The sequence below is a fragment of the Molossus molossus genome, unplaced genomic scaffold, assembly GCF_014108415.1.
Source record: "Molossus molossus isolate mMolMol1 unplaced genomic scaffold, mMolMol1.p scaffold_m16_p_1, whole genome shotgun sequence".
NCBI classification, from domain to species: Eukaryota; Metazoa; Chordata; class Mammalia; order Chiroptera; family Molossidae; genus Molossus; species Molossus molossus.
Window position 1 is genome coordinate 235,460,706 of NW_023425344.1, and position 17,009 is coordinate 235,477,714.

At 38.4% G+C, this 17,009-nt stretch overlaps 1 non-coding gene across 1 annotated transcript; it reads left to right on the forward strand.

The window, feature by feature from the left end:
* Positions 1 to 6,856: 6,856 nt before the first annotated feature.
* LOC118622033 lies at positions 6,857 to 6,919 on the forward strand. Its single transcript, XR_004957877.1, has one exon. It is a non-coding gene; the product is annotated as a U7 small nuclear RNA (small nuclear RNA).
* The last annotated feature ends 10,090 nt before the right edge of the window (positions 6,920 to 17,009 follow it).

Consider the following 17,009-nt stretch of genomic DNA (forward strand, 5'->3'; position numbering starts at 1 on the left):
GAGTCAGACATGCCCTCTGAATGCTATCTTCTCCATCAACCACAAGAATACTTTATATGATTAGGTTTAATCTTGTAATGTAAGAACATAAGAAAACAAATGTTTTTTGTTTGTTTGCTTGCTTTAAATCCTGGTATTATTTTAAAGTTTGGGTTCATGACTTGATGTCAGCTTCATCCAAATTGCAAATCTAGTCACCTTCCTCAAGAGAAGATCATCAGCTATTTTTAAGATGTATCCTCCAAGAGGTTCTTGTTAGTAGAATATTAATCAGAACAAATGGCAATTCAAATTGTTTTGAGAGGAAAGACTTTTCTGGTCCAGATTTGGTAGCAGAACACATAATCCTCTTTATGGTAAGAAACTTTTGCTTTAGGTTGGGATTTTCAAACTATGATAAAACAAAATTCAACCAAGTAAATGTGAAGATCTAATTGGCTTTACTATGCTATTCATGAATCCCTGAGCATCCCACCTAGCAACTAGAAGTGCTATGGATCAAAGGGTTGTACACAATAGAAGGTTTTTATGGAGAGAAGGGTGGGGTAAGAGAGCTATAAAAAAAAAATAGAGGATTATTTTGGGGTCTGGATATCTTTTTTCTTTTTCTTTTTCTTTTTTTTCAGGAGAAGAGAAGGGCAAGGGTCTTTATCATGTAGATTGCCTCTTCTTTCTGTGACAGATGGAGAGGGACCATGTGACAGAAAACCCTACTCCTGCTTGAGCGGAAAGTTCCATAGTGATAGACTATGATTACGTTTCTGGGAGAAGCTGAAACTGCAGTTATATCAGGTATTAAATCTAGGTTTGGGCCCAGCTGGTGTGGCTCAGTGGTTGAGAATCAACCCATGCACCAAGAGGTCACCCTTTTGATTACTGATCAGGGCACATGCCCAGGTTGTGGGCCACATTCCCAGTGTGGGGCAAACAGGAGGTGGTCAATGTTCTCTCTCATCAATGTTTCTATCTCTCTCCCTCTCCCTTGCTCTCTCTCTAAAAATATCAATAAAGTAACAAAAATATATTTTAATCTAGGTTTGCTATCATCATGAGCTTTTAGCATGAGTGACACCATTTGGGGCCGTTTTTGTTTTTTTTTTTGTAGTTGTTGTTTTTGTTTTTATGCTATAACAAAATTAGTAGTCTGTTATCTGTTTTGGTGGATAAGCATGAAGGGACATGAAGGAAGGGACAGATAATTTACTATTCCTTGCTGTGTGGGCTTGAGGCAGGAAAGTTAGAATAGAAAACAAAAGCTCCAATCTCTACCCACCCCTTCTATCTTGGCTGGAACATCGCAGACTTGACCTTCACTAACCACCTGTCCCCCTGTTTCCCTCTCCCCATTCTCCTGTAAGTGAGGTGACCAAGAATAATCTCTGTCCAGGGAGGAAAGACAAGGAAGGGTCGCATAGACAGTCGTCCCACCAACATCAGAAACAGAAGACCTCTCTATCCCCACCTAACTAAAACCTTCCATCCAGACCCCACGGGCACGCCTTGTCCTTCAAGGTCACCTGCTCTCACTTCTTGAGTGTGCCCTATCCCTGTAATAAATTCACTGTGCTGTACTAAATTTTTCTGTCACACTGTTGAATTCTTCTTATTACGTGACAGGAAACTGGGTTGGGTTGAGGCCCCCCTTGGCCTCCTGGGTGACACTCAGCATCAGGCTCCTTTATGGAGTCAAACGCAATGCCATCGGGCACAGATAGTCCATGGGAAACAATTCCCTGGCCCACACAGTCTCAGAGGGACAGTGGAGCTTGTGTTAGATGTTCACATATAACTAAATAAAGAGCGTCTTGTCCGACCTACACTCCTTTCACTTAGAACTACATCATATTTTGTTTTGTCTTAAAAGCATTTGTTTTCCGTCTATTTATTCACTCGATTTACATTTAAGTAAGCAGTTCAGGGAAAAAATACGTGAGTCCTGCGGAATCTGATAGGACTTTCGTGTTCACAGGCTGACTCTCAGCGCTGCTGAGTCTCCCGCACTGTCGCTGGAATTTGGGAAACGGGTGAAACTGAACCGGAGGTAATGGGTCAGGCTTTCAAAGTAAGATCCGTATTTATTAGAACAAAGTGAGATTTCACATGGTAAGGAGAAAAAAAAAAATGTTTTTTTCTTCTTGTTTCCTGCTCCAACTCTTCTAATGCCAGTGCAAATGCAAACACGTTGATATATTTAATGGAACAAAAGGCTGCAGGAACCTGATCTCTGGAGACTCCCAAGGCCAGACTAGATAATTAACTACCTGAATGCTTTAAGAACATTGACGTATATTTTATCCAATGATGGTTTTGACAACCCAGATTATCCTTTCTGACCTTTAAGTGAATGTATTTGATTTATGTGTGCATGTGTGTGTGTGTGTGTGTGTATTTTAAAACAAATGAAAATCTTATAGATTGTAGCTCCAAACATTCATATGAAATATACTTATATTTTTATTGTTTAAATGAGTAAAATATTGGGAATGAATTTATTGTCAAATATGAATTTACTTAGAATATCTTTGAGTGTTTCTCTAGTGCAGGAAAAAAAAAAAAAAAAACTTTTTAAAAAATAGCCCAACCCCTACTTGGAATGACTATTTCAAATCTATTTATATCTATCTTTACCTGAGATTATACCCCTGCTGTTGGTCTCTCTCTTTCTCTCTCTCTCACTCTCTGTTGTCTCTTTCTTTTGATTTAAATGTTTGGCTATAGTTGATTTTACTATGGATAGAATCATGCTTTAAAAATTTCCCAGAGCTCTGGCGGTTTTTGCTCAGTGGTTAGAGCGTCAGCCCGCAGACCGGAGAGTCCGGGGTTCGGTTCCCACTAAGGGCACACACCTGGGTTGCAGTTTGTCCCCACCTCAGTTGGGGTCGTGTGGGTGGCAACCAGTCGCTGTGTCTCTCTCACATCGATGTTTCTCTCTCTCTCTCTTCCCCCATGTCTCTCTCCCACTCTACCTGAGGATAAATGCAAAAAATGTCCTTGGATGAGGATAAAATCAACAACAAAAGAAAGAGAATAAAAATTTTCCAGAAAGAAGCACTAAATTATTTTAAAGCATATACACTTACTTAAGTAAAAGAAAAACTTACTGCCTCCTATAACTACATCATGGGAACTCTGAGGTAAAACTGATTCTAAACAATCAGAACAAGAGAAAACAACAACAACCAGGATTTCACTCATTCTTTCAACCCCGCTTTTTCCTGAGGTTTGGCTTAATTTTCTCTCTCTGCAGATGGACTTCCTTGTTTTCTCAGATGCCCCCTGAATCCTCAAAGCTGACAGTCTCCGCACACATCCTGATGGAACCTGGTACAAAGCAGGAGAATGGTCATGCCTGTGAGACTGGCATCTCTCTGCAGCTGGGTGCTCACTAAATTGAGAAGCCTGGAGACCTACTTAGTGCTCCCATCATGAATTAGGAAGAGTCTGAGGGGCATCCCCAGGAATCTGGTTAATGAACTAATCCAGTGGCTTGTCCTTGGCAATAGCAGATATGCAAGGCCAGAGACTGGCTGGTGCGGCTGTGGTGGAATGGAAGAACATGGTAATAGTGGGGGTGAATGTTTCACTCCCATAGAGTAACAGGAGAGAGATACATGGTATTTATCTCTGTGGGAGGGAAAAAAAGGCTGGAGCAAAGTTTGTGGTACTTCACCCTGGAGGGCTGCTAGACCTGTTCTTGGAGGAGGCTACGGATATAGGAAGAGAGGCAGTGAACTCTGAAACTCCGGCAAGTCAAAGATCTGGACTGTGCAGAGGCTGAGCACAACTTATCTATGTGCCCCAGGATAATGCTCCCGAGACACAAGGTGCTCCCAGCCAAAACAAGACAGTGATACCAATGAAAGAAAAAGGCATTATGCATAAAGACAGCATATATTTATCGCATGTATTTTATGTTTCTGCATCTATGTTCACACCCACACAGAAACTTATAGAGCACCACCTCTTCCATATAACAGGCAAGTAGATGGTTACGACAGACTTTGTGCCCCGTCGTTAAAGTGTTAGCTTTCCTATTTCCTGTTTACTGATTTCAGTTAGAGAATTGCTTTATCATGTTTGTTTTCTCTTTTGTAATATTTTACATTGTCTGACTTCAATAATTTCATTTACGTATTCACTTTTTACATTATAGGTCAAGGATTATGTTGAAACCATTCTTTGGTGAGTGGCGTCTCTTGTAATTTATCCAGGTCACTTTGAAGTCTGACTTGAAGGAGCATCTGAAAGCTATCTTCTCAATGCCAGTTCCTAATGCCGTCCTAAAGTTGGGAGTGAAGTTAGTATCACTGTTTCACTTCCTGCTTGGCTTAGACGTTCCTGTTGGGAAGACTCTCTCGATATCACTTGGCCGTACTCCCCTCCAAGGGCCTTCCACTGTCGTAGCAAAAGCTCCTCTTACTGGCAAGACCTGCCTTCACGAAAGCAGCTTTCGAACATGCAGCTCTTCACATCATTTCTCTCAGAGTGACGGGAAAAAGGGAATGATTTTCTCAATTACCACCTTGTCCTAACACAGCATTTCAGGAAACATTTTCACTCTCCTAACTCTCACCTTTAAGCTTATAAGATGCGGATTGTCATCATTCATAGTCAAGTGAATTTAATCATTGTGTCCATGAAGCTATCTCAACTTGCAGAATATGTGTGTGTGTGTGTGTGTGTGTGTGTATGACAGATAGATAGATGATAGATAGATAGATAGATAGATAGATAGATAGATAGATAGATAGATAGATAGATAGAGATATCACACACATACACTCATATGTGGGGCAGAGATATACTACACTGCCTCTTCATTTTCTAGAGTCTTAGTGTGTGTGTGTGTGTGTGTGTGTGTGTGTGTATTTGATAGACACTGCCAACATGGATAAAACTCCAAGGATGCTTTGATATAATTCCTAGCATACTTTCACATGCAGAGAGATCCTTAATAAATGCTTGGGGATAGTCCTGGCTCAGTACTGTAAGTTTAAATAACCAGAGTCATAGAATGATAGAGCTGGATGTATCTTTTGACATCAGACCTCAGCTCTTTCCCTTTTTAGGGAAAAGTTTTTTTCTAAGAAAAGTTTGGAAACACCTGCCAGCAGAGGCAGGACTGGGGCAGAGATATTTTCACTTTCATCTAAAACTCTTTTTCCCCCTCACTAAACTACGCTGCCTCTTCATTTTCTAGAGTCTTAGTTATTTCTATATATCCAGTGGAGGAGAAAATGAGGCAATTTGTTGCCTGCCTTTGCTAGCTTTATAACATTAACATTTAGATGCTGTGGTAGAAACTGTAAGGTGGATAAAACTTCCAGGGGACCCAACTCCAGGAATGTGCACTGACTATATTACAGCGGAAGAATATTTATTTCATTTGACACCTGGATTTCTTTTCCTAATCAAACCACTCTCTCAGTACTATGTGCTTCAAGCAGCCAGTGGATCTATGACATTTTCAATGTGCTGCCTCTCAGAGGACAGTCACGACCCAGCACGGGAGAGTAAGGCAACAGTCAAAGGTCTTCAGATGTGGTATGAAGTGGCAATGATTATGGCGAATTATGCAGCGGTAAAGGTAGGACCTACTGGACCTACCCAATTTGCTTCCAGCCCTGGGTCTCTGTTGCCTCCATAGTCCATTGTTTTATCTCCTGATTCATGCCATGGTTCCCTTGTACCCCACCCCATTTCTAGTCCACTCTCAAATACAGCTATTCCTCATCAGGAACTTGAATTAATTCTCCTCCTCATCCTCCTTGTTTTTGATTGTCAAAAGAAGGCTGATCTACAGATATCTTTAGATTGTAAACTCCCCAGAGGCAGGGACTGAGACATTCCTGTTTCTGGTACCAATGCAGAGCCTGATTCTCAATAGATGCTTATAGCTGCTTTTTAGGTTGATGAACAGTTCATACGTCATGGAAACTAAGATTATGATATTGAGAGAATGATCCAGGAGGCATAGGCTCATGGCTGCACTCTAAAGCTTTGGGCTCTGGGCCCAGCAGGTGTGACTCAGTGGTTGAGCATCAGCCCATGTGCTAAAAGGTCGCAGGTTTGATTCCTGGTCAGGGCACATGCCCAGGTTGTGGGACAAATCCCCAGTTGGGGTCATGCAGGAGGCAGCCCATCGATGTTCTCTATCATCAATGTTTCTATCTCTCTCTCCCTTCCTCTCTCTCTAAAATCAATAAGAAAAAAATAATAATAAATAAATAGCTTTAGGCTCTGAAAGAGGGATCTTGAGTTCTCTGTACCATGTTGGGGGATAATAGATTTTTTGAGTGTGGAGGAATTTGACTATAATTTCTCCAGCTGCACCATGTATGTGGCCTCCCCTGTCCTTCTGTAGGGCAGGTGTGTAGTAAGAAGCTCCAACTGATGCCGTTAGTTCAGGTGCCAAGGTGGGTTCTATCAGTGATCTGTTTCTCAAGACAATAGTTCACATTTACTTTTCCTCTTACTTCCTTTACTAGGAGCATGTGAATGATTCCAGTATCTTTGGGCAGTTGGAAAAGGTCATAGGGACAGTCTGCTCCCAGGTGCTCTACCTGGCTTTTGGGAACCATGTTTGCCTATAAAACTTTGCACAGTTCCAAAAACCCTGATTGTTTTTTAAGCTAATAAAAAGCTTTTACTTTTGCCTGAACATTTTAGAACTCCAGATGGTAATACTCCTTATACCTATAATTTTGTGTTCAACAAACAGTTCTGACTGGTAGCCATATGGTTGTTTTTGTTTTTGTTTTTTACATTGAAATATACATATGACCTATAACTCAATAAACAAGTAAATAAATAATAAATAAATAAATACAAACTCTATTTAAAAATGTCCAATTTTGAGTGCTTAGAGGTCTTTTTAAATTTGTCTAGTAGGTCTTCTGGTTTTTATCAGAAGGTCCTAAAAAAATGTCCAATTTTGATACTAACAGGAGGTAGAAATAATATATGTGGCTGTTGTTAGTGAGAACTTTTGGAAAATAGATATAGTTCAGACTCAGTTTATTGATGAGCACAATAGTATCTGGGGTTATTAAATGACTGGCCTAGTAGACCAGAGCAGAAAAGCTATACTAGGATTTCTTTCCCCATGGAGTACTCTCCCTCATTCACATATCTAACTCTATAATGGTTCAATAAACTCAGTGTGAGCCATATATATATATATATATATATATATATATATATATATACTCAACCAGAGCATTTTCTCTACTTATAAAGTATTCCACAGCCCTTCTGGAGTTCTCTTGTATATGTAGACCACACTTGCTTGCACCTCGAGGGTTTTGAAACACATCTTCCAATCCCTGTGAGGTGTGTTCTTTATTGTTTTGTGACCCAGCGATGGCTTATTACTTTAATCCTCCGAGAAGCCCACAGAGACAAGTGACTCAGAGCTTCTCGGGCTCTCCGGCGTGCACTAGACCAGACAAAACATGTTTGTGACACAGGTTAGACCTTAACAAACAGTTTCCCTTCAGGATTACACTCTGCTGTTTCCACTAGAGGAAAAAGGAGATTTTAGATATAAGTGCACATTAAGAGTTGAAAAGACCCTTAGTGAACAGAAGGAAATGGATTTAGTAATATAACAAAACCCAACCAGCAGCAGCTTCACTGTGGTTCACTGGATGTTTCAGACTCGGGGAAGAATGCAAATGTATTGCATGATGCTCAAATACAACATAATTTCAAAAGTTACGCTGCAATAGGCTAAAATGTTAAAGATCATGCTATTTTTATACTTGATAGGTTATACTTTTGATGATAACTAAAAATATATTTCTCAATGGATCCAAAAATTAGCCAAAAGAGCATTCTACTTTTTTTCATTACTCAAATATTTAGCTTATGCATTACTCTCTCTCTCTCTCTGAACTCTTTCTCACACCAACTTCCACTTTGAAAACCTCATTGTTCATAATGTTATTATTGTCCTCAAAAATATTGATTTAATTTATATATTTATTTAAAGGCAAGGAGTAGAACAACCTCCTTTCTATGACTAAATTAGAAATTATTTTTGGCCACTGGCTAGATTTCTAGTGCCTAAGAACAGTGTCTGGCCAAGGTCAGGGTCTCAATGAAATTATTGACTAAATTGTTTTCTGTAATATAAAGATAATACTGTGTAGTAGAAAGGTTTCTGTTGGAATTAAATTAGTGTTAAGAGGAGTCACAGAACCTCCCACCTGACCTTCATGTAAATACGACTTTGTAGTAAGATTGTCTTTTTCTGGTAGTTGGTCCCTAGAGTGGTTAAAGCCAAACTTGGTTTATGCGTGGAATTGTGACTCCTTAAAATTTGTATGTTAAAGTTCTTATGCCCAGTACCTAAGGATGTGAACTTATTTAGAAATAAGTTTGGTCAATATATAATTAGGTAAGTTAAGATGAAATCATTAGGATGGGCTTTAATACAATATGACTGGTGATATCATTGTTAAAGAGAAAACTAGAGTCCAAAATCAGTGCCACTCACTCTTACAGCCCACAATACCAAACCTAGATTTAACAGCTGATCTAATTGCACTTTCAACCTATTTCAGAAATAGCCTTAATTAAGTTGTTTGGAATTTTCTGATCATCACCAATGAAATAATTTGTGCTGTGGGCTCTTTCCATCCCCGATAGAAAGATTTACTTTGCAAGATACAATCTTTAACCATCTCTGGTCCCCAAAAGATATCTTAGCCCCCAAATAATCCTTTCCTGTGTTAATTGCTCCTTTACCCCACCCTTCTTTCTATTAAAAACTTTCCTTTTTGTACAACCTTTTGGAGCGTCTTCTAGTGGTTAGATGGGATGCTGCTCAGCTCATTTATTGCTTAATAAAGATACTCAGATCTTAAGATTTACTCAGTTAAATTTTGTTTTCAAGCATCATGACTAGGGGAAATTTGGAGATGGGCATGCACACAGGAAGAATGTCATGTGACACTGAAGGAAAAGATCAGGGTGATGTTTCTATAAACTAAGGAGCACCAAAGATAACCAGCAGAGTACCAGAAGCCAAGGGAGAGACATGGGACAAGTTTTCCTTCGCAGTCACAAAAGTAACCAACCCTACAGATATCTTGATCTTGGATTTCTGGTCTCCAGAACTGTGAGATAATGGCCACAAGTTTGTGGTTCTTTGTTTCAGCATCTTAGAAAACTAATATACTAATGCAGGCTCTGTGTTTAAAATATAATTATTCAATTGACATTTTTCTATACAGCTAAAGAACAGTGAGTTAAGTGTGCTTGGGTGTCTAAATGTGTATGAGAAGTCCAGCCATTGAATGTTTCAACTACCTTAACGTAAATCAGTATTTCACTTTCTTCATAAATGGAAGATCCGTTGATTCCGTCGATGTTAGATGACAGAACTTTCAAGACATGGTACTGCCTTTTCCTCTGCCAAGATATGCTGATATAAGTGTCATCCCTCCTGACTGTACAAGGGAGAATCCCTTCCCCTTGGAACCCAGTGGTTTTAGAATCATGCCATCAATCATTTTTGGCCTTCTGCATTTACCAAAGCTTGTATGAAATAAAGAATTGTAACTGTCAGTTCCTTAGTTAGCTAGACATTCTCCTCTTTCTTTCATATTCTTCCTAGAAAGAGGACATAAAGTGGTGTAATAGCCTTTTCGACCTTTATCCTTACACTGTTGCACACCTATCTTTGTAAGGAATTACTCACCCAGAGTTACTGCTGCAACTGTAAAGTCAAGACTTAACCTCAATCAGACGAGGATTGTGAAGTTTGGTGGTTCCGCCTGTCTTTTCCACAAATAAACTGTACGTCTTATAGAAGTCACTTCAATTCTAAGGGTCATAGTTTCCTCAATAGCAAACTATATATGGAAAAGATTGGATCCAAATACCTTCAATCACTTCCAGTTTCAAGTGGTTAGAAAGTCTACGTGAGCAATTTATTTATTTACCCATTCAGCACATGAACGCTGAGCACCAGCTATGGTAGGTGCCCATTCCTAGGACCCTGCTCTTACACAGTTTGCATTCCATCGAAGATATGCCATACATGTAAAAACGGAGACATATACAGGAGAGGAGCAGATCAATATGGATTACATATTTATATGTATTATATAAGAAAATATAAGGTGTAGTAATGGTGATGAGAAGATGGTGACCACTTCAACTTGGGTGGATGGTGAAGCAGTTCCTGGGTTGGTGGGTGACACTGAAACTGAAACAATAGGACTAGATAGAGCCAGCATGGGATGATTCCAGGCAGCGGGAACAATAAGTACAAAGGTCTTATGGCAGGAAGAAGCTTACTTGTTAGAGAAACCTAAAAAGAGACTGTGTCACTAGTAATTAAGGAAGACACAGGTTAGATGGGGCTGGATTGATAAAAGTGGCTGTACCACAGGTCCCTGCAGGCTTTGCAAAGGAGTTTGGTTCTACTTTGATGTCTAAAGGCAGACACTTGGGGAATTTGAAATTGGAGAGGGGAATGATCTTAGTTATGTCAGTGATTGTAATCAATGCCTTTTTCACCAAGGCAAATAAATTCTCAGACAATATAGATTTTCTTCTCCTTTTTCTTTTAGTTGCTTTGGGTTTTTACTTTCTCTTTTGTATTCTTTCTCCTTATCTTTCTTTTTCTTCTTTTTTTTTTTTTTTGTCTGATGTTATTGATTTCTAAATTTACTCTTTCTTCCTTCTCCCCCGTATTTTTTTCTTTCATCAAGCAGCACCTGAGATACATTATGGCAGAGATTATTTTAACTGAGCAGAATAAAGCTACAGACCCCACTAGGGGTCACTTCTGACCCACCGATGAATCCTTGATCCTGCACTTTTGCCTTGAGTTTAGAGCCAACCTAGGAGACACTGTTTCTCCTGTCTATGTCTTTTTCCACCTTTATGACCCCTCCAAGGATCCAAGTCAAAGGCATTGTGGTCCACATCCTCCCTGGACCCACGCCACCCCAGGAGCCAGGCAGGCTATCAAAACAGGCCTGCCCCAGGTGCTCTGCTTTGTTCAGAGTAGACTGGTGCTCTTGAGCCAGGAACTTGGCTCATTGACAAAAGTGGCATCATTCTGTAAAGTGGAATGTCACCGGAAAGGCTGTGATTGTGTGAGGAATGCTTGGGCTGTCTGTCTGCCTCTTGCCAGCAGGCAGCCTGAGGGTCCAGCAGCCAGGCTTCCTGGAGCTTCCTCCAATTGTCTTCACACAGAGTTTAGTACCCACTTAAAGACATGCAGACCTGCCCTCAGCCTTCTGCTGAAAAGCGAATCTTCCTGTGATTTATTTCCAACTTGGTTGCTTTTGGACTGACAGTTTTATTCATTAGAGGAATTTTATTTTAAAAAGCCAGTTGAGGCATCAAGGACAAGTGAGTGGGTCCCTTTGGCATTTTTCTCCTTGTACATCTATCTGCATATATTAAAAAATGCCCATTACTCCCTGTCTGTGTGCACACATATATCTGTCATCATATCCGGAGTGAAAAGGTGAGGCTAACCTTTAACACATTTCACTCTGCAAGTTGACTGCAGAATCTTTGGCAAGATCAAGACTGCAGTTAGTTTGCTTCTGTAGATGAACTAGTGAGTTAAACTTGGTAATCAGAAAGATTTATCTTCTACTTTCCTTTCCTTACACCCAAATTGCTTTTCTAAATTTTTTTTTCAAAGCCTTGGCCAAATTATCACTGTTTTAATTGCCTCACACACATGGATGCGTATGTCAAATTAAATATGTTATCGTCTTCCATTTAATGTTGTTTTACAGTCTACCATGAAAATTCACTAGTACTCTCCCTACATTTTACATTTACTATTTATCTCGTTTTATGAATAAGAATTTTGAGCCTTACTAAGGTTACATAAACATTTTCTCAAAAGTTTCATGTCCAGCATATAGCAGATTAAGGATTAGATCTAAGAGGTCCTGAATTTAGTTCAAATGTAAGGTCTTCAACAAGGTCTGCAAACTTTTTCTTTTCTTTATTTTATTTATTTATTTTTTTTTGGTTAATCCTCACTAAAGGACATTTTTTCTTTGATTTTTAGATAGAGTGGAAGGGACGGAGCAAGGAGAGAGAGAGAGAAATATTGATGTGAGAGAGAGACATTGATCTGTTGCCTCCTGCATGACCCCAGCCAGGGTTGGGATTGAACCTGTATCTCAGGTAAGTGCCCTTGACAAGAGTCAAACTCGCCACCCTTCGGTCCTTGGGCCAATGCTCTAACTGCTGAGCCAAAACAGCCAGGGCTGCAAGCTTTTTCGGTAAATGGCCAGAATATAAATATTTTAGGCTTTGTGAGTTATATGTTCTCTCTCACAATAACTCAGCTTTGATCTAACAGCACAAGAACAGCCATAGACAATATATAATGAATAGGCATTGCTGCAATCTATTCTCAAGTTTTATGTGTAGACACTGAAGTCTGAGTGTTTTATAATTTTCATGTGTCACAAAACTTTATTTTCCTTTAATTTAATTGTTTCAACAAAGTAGATAATTTTCTTCCTTTTTATGGCAGAGTAGTATTCCATTGTGCACATATACCACAGCTTTTTTATCCACTCCTCTATTGATGGACACTTGTGTTGCTTCTAAATCTTGGCTACTGTAAATAACACTGCAATGAACATAGGGTACATATAGTCTTTCAAATTAGTGTTTCTTTGGATAAATCCCAGAAGTGAAATTGCTGGGTTATAAAACAGTTCGATTTTTAATGGTTTGAGGTAACTCCATAGTGCTTTCTATGGTGGATGAACCAATGTGTATTTCCACCAACAGTGCACAAGGATTCCCTTTCTCCACCTCCTTCCCAAAACTTATTGTTTGTTGATTTATCGATAACAGCCATTCTGACAGGTGTGAGGTGATATCTAATTGTGATTTCAATTTGCATTTATCTGATAATTAGTGACATTGAACCATTTCCTATGTTTATTGGCCATCTGTATGTCCTTTCTGAATAAGTGTCTATTCAAATCTTTTGCCCATTTTTAATTAGATTTGTTTGTTTGTTTTTGTCGTTGAGCCACCTTTTACACCACACACAAGAGTAAATTCAAAATAGGCTAAAGACTTAAATGTTAGACTTGAAACATAATAATGCTAGAAGAAAACAGAGGCAGTAAAATCCCAGACATTTCTACTTGCAAAACTTTTTCTGATATGTCTCATCAGGCAAGGAAAACAAACAAACAAAAAATGGGACTACATCAAACTAAAGAGTTTTTGCACAGCAAAGGAAACCATCAACAAAATGAAAAGATAACCCACTGTGTGGGAGAATATATTCATCAATGATATATCAGATAAAAGGTTAATATCCAAAATTTATAAAGAACTTATAAATCTCCTTTTAGTTTTCCAATGTAAATATGTAGAAAGCATTCTTCATTCATTGGCCCTAAGAACACATAAGGAAGTGAGATTTAGCCAATGGACTGTAGTTTGTAGAACCGTGTATGGTTGGAATTATGATCCTGTCAGCTGAGTCCTAAATTCATTTTAATCCCAGGGAATGGGGAAGTTAAGGTCTCCTGAGCAATTTTCATCATTATAAATCATCAGCTGAGTCTTAGTAACCTGTCATCAAAGATTAATTTCCATCACAATTTCTTTTAAAAACAATAAAGTAAAAATATCAATCGAATAGATGTAACTTAATAAGAGTAGCTGAATCATAGTTTAAAAAATGAAGAAATAGACATACAGAAGTGTGTTATTTATAGTTTTCTTCATAGATTCTGTGAAATCCTGAAGAATTCTCAGAAGAGCAAAAAAAAAATTAAAAAAAAATAAAAGGAAAAAAATCTATTATGAGCCAGTTAAATTTAATTGTACTAAGCCAATAAATTGGGTCTTGTAGGCACAGATGACAATATTACACAGGCTATCCAGAAAGGCAAAACTTTTTCTTTTCTGATTATTTAAATCTGAAAAGAGCTTGCTCATAATTGTTCACGATAAAACACTATACAAGTGCATATGTTCAGTTTCTGCAAAGCTGAGCTATAAGATAAAAATAAAAAGTATCAACCATTAATTCATTAAAATATGTGCTCAAATCATGTTTGTTAACAATAATGTGAAAGGTACAAACCAGACAAATTGCTCCAGGATTAGGAGTTGGCTGATGTTGGACGAGAAATCTCTCACCTTGAAATCTGGTCTTTAAATGAAGAGCAGTCATAGGGTGTTAGTCAAATTAAATAGAAAATCAATAAAATGAAAATACTCCATTTATATTTTACCTTATTATTGTTAAGATAAATTTTAAGTGTAATTTCTGTATTCATTCTTATATTTAGCACAGAATAAAAATTTTTAAATATTCAAATAAAATATGCCTATGTAGATGCTTCCCTAGGTTAGAGAACTCCATTTGGCAGAACTATGGTAGGAGTAAGAACAAATTTGATCCAGCTGGTGTGACTCACTGATTGAGTATTGACCTGTGCAATAAGAGGTCACTGATTTGATTCCCAGTCAGGACACAAAACCCAAGTTGTGGGCCCAATCCCCAACGCGAGGCATGTGAAAGGCATCTAATCGATGTTTTCTCTTATTGATGTTTCTATCTCTCCCTCTTACTTCCTCTCTTTCCAAAATCAATAAAGGGAAAAACAAAAACAAATCTGGTTGGATTGAGAGATAAGGAGGTGAGAGAAATCACTGTATCTTTGCTATTGTCAGTCTTCAAGTCACTCAGTATGTAAAGAAAATTAAAATTCTTCAGTTTTTCTTCTCTGTCAATCCAGATTTTGACTACCATCAAGGCCTGTCAACTCCTGATTTCCAAACAATGTAATATTTATTTAAAGACAATAAGGATCAATGTAGGTAGATGTATTTCAGTATTTCTCTCAAAAAGATGTGAACTATTTAAGGACCAAGCTCTTTATCCCCTTCTCAGTCTGTGATAATTTTTTTAGCCATAAAATGATTCACTTTTTGAATCACTGTGGCATCATCACAGTAGGTTACTCTTGGTTGACTGATGACTTCTTTTTCAAATCCCAAAAGATGGAAAAACCCTACCTGTCCCACTGTCAGTAATGTCTGACTTCTCAAGCAATCCTCTAAGAGCTGACTCATGGGGTTGGGTTACTGTTGCTTCAGATTGCTCATTGCAGGACCAAAAGCATTATTATCACTAAGACTCATTGATAAGTGGAAGCATACCTACTATGCTGAGTCAGGAAATATATATTTTCTATCAAAAAAAAATTCCAACTTTGATTCCTTAGAGCAGTGTCATCTCTTTATCCCCTTCTCAGTCTGTGATTATTTTTTTTAACCATAAAATGATTATTGAAAACCAGCAGCATCTTATTAAGAAGGCTTAGCAGTCAGAACCTGACTACTAAGGTCAACTCAATGGCAACTCAGAATATCAGCAAGTCAATGTCTCCCAACCTGCTCAGCTCTGACATTAAGATGTGGCCATGCTCTTTTACATTCTGTAAGTAAAAAGAAGAGATTATAATGATCCCCATGTCTGCCTGGAGTCATATGTCTCGCAGTTTCTAGGGATTAGAACCCATTTTACTTAAGCTGGAAAGTCCATTGACAAAATTTAGAATGAAGATGTAGATACGTGTAATAATCAGAGTAGTTAACATTTTTTGAGTGATACCTTTGTACTAGATGTTAGGCTAAGCAATTTATTCCACATAATAGCTATGAAAAGTAGGTACTAGGTTACTATATTCCATTTCATATATGAGTAAACTGAGGCTCAAACCAATTACATTGACTAAGATATGATGTCCCCCAAGAGCCAGAGAATTATATAAACTCAGGGTGACAGGCTCTGTAGTTTGTATAAAACTCACAGACGAAAGCCTTGGGATTATTTAGAGATGAGCGATAAAGATATTAAAAGTAGGTCATAGCAGTATATAAATAAGGCAATGGTTCTTTGCCTGGAAAGGACATTTTCAAATAGGATCAAGTGTGTAAGAAATGGATTTTTTGTTTATACATGATTTTTTTTTTACTCATTCAAAACATGTTTATTGAGCACATACTGTTGCCCAACATAGCCAACGGTGAACAAAATATACATGGGCCCTGCCTCATGGTACTTTTAGTTTATGTTTATGAAGATTTGTCTAGGATTTAGAAATTATCTAATTCTTAGTCTCATGGGTTTTCTCTCTGGAGGCTAGAGACTGTCTCTGTATCCTAACAGGTGCCTGAATCTTGACCAAAGTTGGTCATGTCTTTGATCATTTCACTTATCTACCTGGAGGAAACTTCACTGATAGTTACCTTCTGTTTCTGCTACTTCACCTCTTCCACTAGCGTGTTTATGTGGCCCCTGTGTCAGTCAGTGTTCACCAAAGAAGAGAACCAGTAGAGGACATATATTAAGGGTATTGTAAGGAACTGGCCATGTGATGGAAGGGACTCACTAAGGAAGTCTGAAATGTGTAAGGCAGAACTTTCAGAAGGGCAGGCTGGCACTCATTGAATGAGCTGAAACATGAATCCACACCAGAAGTTCTGGAATGTCTCAGCTCTGTTCTAAGAAAGGCCTTCTAACTGCTTGAAGCAGGCCTACTCCATGTACCTAGGATAATCTCTCCTAAAGTCCACTGATTATGAACTTTAATCGCATCTATTGAATACCTTCACAGAAACACCTGGATTACTATATGATAGAATATCTGGGGAGTATAGCCCAGCCAAGTTGATGCTTCAAAATGGCACAATCCCATTTTAGATACAGTTCACAAATTGTAGCATTGTTTAAGCCTAATTCCAAGTGGGATATAAACATTTCCATAATTTTTTCCCCCCTAGAAACGGTTATTTTCAGACTTTAGAAAAATAATTTTGCAGCATAAAAATGTATTATCCAAAAAGAAGATAAGATTAGAGTGGCACAGCCTGGACTTTGGAGTGCGATTTGAATTCTGATTGACTTAGACTAAGAGTATGATTTGGGACACACTTTTGAACCTCAGCTTTCTCATAGGTAAAGAGAAAGGTTGATC